We start from the raw sequence: 3479 nt of genomic DNA on the forward strand, positions 1-3479 counted from the left end.
TTTAGTTTATTGATACAAATTTAAAGTTAATTTTGTTATACTGTATATATATTTCTACTCCCATTTAAGGTATTATGTTTATGTAACTCATTTATATTGTAATGGATAATTAAGAAATACAGATTAATAGTTAATCATCTATGATAGTCAAACTTGTAGTCATGTTAGTTAAGTTTTCTAGATATACATAGATATAATTCAATTAGGTAGGTAATCTTCAAACACTTCAATGACCTACAGACTATGGCATTTAAAATGTTTTAAAAACTTAGACTTTCTAGACAATGAGACATGTCTGCTTCTGGCAGCACCAAATTACTTCAGAGAGAAAGATGGACACTAAAGACACTGCATATGGAATTTATCTTCTTCTTGGCAAAAATAGTCATTTGGGCAAGAAACTGTTCTTGCCTGGACTGCTTGACAAAAAGTTGTCTATTGGACATGCAGGACCCATAAAAAGGTAATCACTGAAATATGCAAGGTGAGATGGTCCTTCAGGTTCCTGCTTCACAGAGAAGACTGCCAGATATTCTACAGGACACAGAGAGAAGCAACTGAGACACTCTAGGCTTCTAGGCTGAAGTATGTATTCCCCAACATTGCAGAATAACTTTGGGTAACTGTCCAGGTATCCATCTGTCTCTGTCATTCTAGATTTTTGGAAGTTGCTTACAATGCAATTCCTGTGTACTTAGGTAATATTATATGCTTATTTGGTCTTTGATGTAGTTGAAGACTAGATAGTTTTAATTATGTTTTTCTTTGGTTATGATAAAAGATAAATTAGATATGAAACCTTAGACTCACAAATATAGGATAAATAGAATATTTTCTTTAATTTTACAAAATACAAATAGGACAGATATTGTAACTGTAATTCTTGCTTGATAACTTTTTGTTATATGCAATTTTAATAGGTAAAATTTAAAAACATTCCTTTTGTTTAGACAGAAAAGGGGAAGTAATGGGAGAATGTCTTTCTGTACACTGCGAGTATGTGTTGCTCTGATTGGCTGATAAATAAAGTCATTTGGCCTATGGCAAGGTAGCTAAGAGGCAGGCAGGAAATACAAAGAGAATTCTGGAACGAAGAGTCAAGAGACACCGATCTGCCATCCAAGGAGCAGCATGGAATGGCCCACAGGTAAAGCCACGGAACATGTGGCAACATATAGATTAAAAGAAATGGGCTGAGTTTAAATGTAAGAGCTAGTCAGGTGTAGACCTGAGCTAATGGCTGAGCAGTTTTGTTTTTTTGTTGTTGTTTGTTTGTTTTTTTGGTTTTTCAAGACAGGGTTTCTCTGTGTAGCTTTGCGCCTTTCCTGGAACTCACTTGGTAGTCCAGGCTGGCCTTGAACTCACAGAGATCCACCTGGCTCTGCCTCCCGAGTGCTGGGATTAAAGGCGTGCGCCACCACCTCCCGGCGTGAGCAGTTTTAATTAATATAAGCCTCTGTGTGTTTCCTTGGATTAGAGCGGCTGTGGACCAGGTGGGACATAGAAAAACTTCAGCTACACACATGGACAGATACCCATTTGTGACATGCTTGGTCTTGAACAATGAGCAACAAAAAGATCAGTCTAAACCCATAATTCAAGAATATACTTCATTTTCCATCCTCTAAAAATGTATGCAGACTGTAGATCCAAATATAACTCCATGTAAGTTATGGCATTTGGATTACAATTTATATTTTATAATCATGTCAGGTGTAATTATTTCTTTGTGTTTTATAGTTTTACTGATATATATATTATATACCATCATAATTCACAGGGTTAAAATGTACAGTTTAGTGGTCTTTGGTATTTTCACTACTTGTACAGTAATTATAATTTAATTTCAGAACATTTTTATAATCCCATATTTATTATCACAATCCCATGCCCATTTCCTCCACTAATCTTAACTTCAGCCAGGCATCCACTAATAAATTTTGGTTAACAAGAGTTTGTCTAATCTGGACAAAATTATGTACATAGAATCACAAAATATGTGGTTTTCTTTTAACTGAATTTCTTCACATAATCTCATATTTTCGTAGATTTTCATGTTGCAACATTTATTACTACCTTATACTTTTTATTGTGAAATAGTATTAAATTCTCTCAATAGTAGTATATTTTTGCTGTCCATGATTTAGCTCGTATACATACATTTTCTTCCCATTGTTTAGAATTTATGAATAGTATGTTATCAACATTGATGTACAATGTCCTTTCTTTTATATGTTCCTACTTTTGAAAATTTTATACAATGTATTTTCCCCATATCTTTTCCTCCTCCAACTCCTCCCAAATTCCCCTCCCCATCAAATTCATTTTTCCTCTTAAAAAAAAAGCAAAACCTGAAACACACACATGCACACACACATACACACATACACACAAACAAGGAGAGCAATGTGTGTTGGCTAACTGTTCCTGAATATGAGGCTTGCTCTCCAATGTAGTTGATATATCCAGTGTCACTCCATTAAAAAAAACCTATTTATCCTCCTAGCAGATATCAATTTATCAATTGTGAATAGCTTTCTGGATAGAGATGGGAATTTTTGTCTGCTTCTCATCCTCTCTTCTAGGATTTTCTGTCGTTTAAACTTGTGCAAATCTAGTGCATACTGTCTCATTCTCCTTGAGTTTATATGTGTATCCACTCTCTTGTAGCTGGCATACTATGTTTACATGAAGTCAGCCACCACTTTTGACTCTTATAATCTTTCCTCACTGTCGTCCATATTCATTACTGAGTTTTAGGGAAGGTTTGTGATAATGACATTCAATTTAGAGATGACCACTCTGAAGTTTCTTATACTCAAGAACATGTCCCAGTAATGAGTCTTTGTTTAATTGCTATCTTCTTTAAGAAGCTTCTCTGATGACCACTGAGCATGTTATTGATCTATAGTTACACCAATGTGTAAATAGGGGTCATTTTATTGCTATATTCATTTAGTAGGGTTAACAGTGTAGCTGAAGTTTTCCTGTGTCTTGTCTTATAGATGTAACCAACCGTCTTATTAAATAAGAAACACAGAAACAATGTAAAAGAGAAAGCCGAGAGGTCAGAGCTCAAAGCTAAAATCTCACCCTTCCTCCTGCTGTCCCAGCTTCGCGAAAAGAGCCCTACTTCCTGTCGGTTCGTTTTTTTATAGTATGTTGTTCTGCCTTCTCATTGGTTGTAAACCCAAACACATGACTGCCTCGTCACTGTCTGAATGTACAGCCCCCTAGGTCTTAAAGGCATATGTCTCCAATGCTGACTGTATCCCTGAACACACAGAGATCTTATGGGATTAAAGGCGTGTGCCACCACCGCCACACTCATGCCATGGCTCTAATAGCTCTGACCCTGAACACACAGATATCTATGGGATTAAAGGCGTGTGCCACCACCGCCACACTCTTGCTATGGCTCTAATAGCTCTGACCCCCAGACAACTTTATTTATTAACATACAATCAAAATAATATTTC

The sequence above is a fragment of the Peromyscus maniculatus genome, chromosome X (genome assembly GCF_049852395.1).
Source record: "Peromyscus maniculatus bairdii isolate BWxNUB_F1_BW_parent chromosome X, HU_Pman_BW_mat_3.1, whole genome shotgun sequence".
Taxonomy (NCBI): domain Eukaryota; kingdom Metazoa; phylum Chordata; class Mammalia; order Rodentia; family Cricetidae; genus Peromyscus; species Peromyscus maniculatus.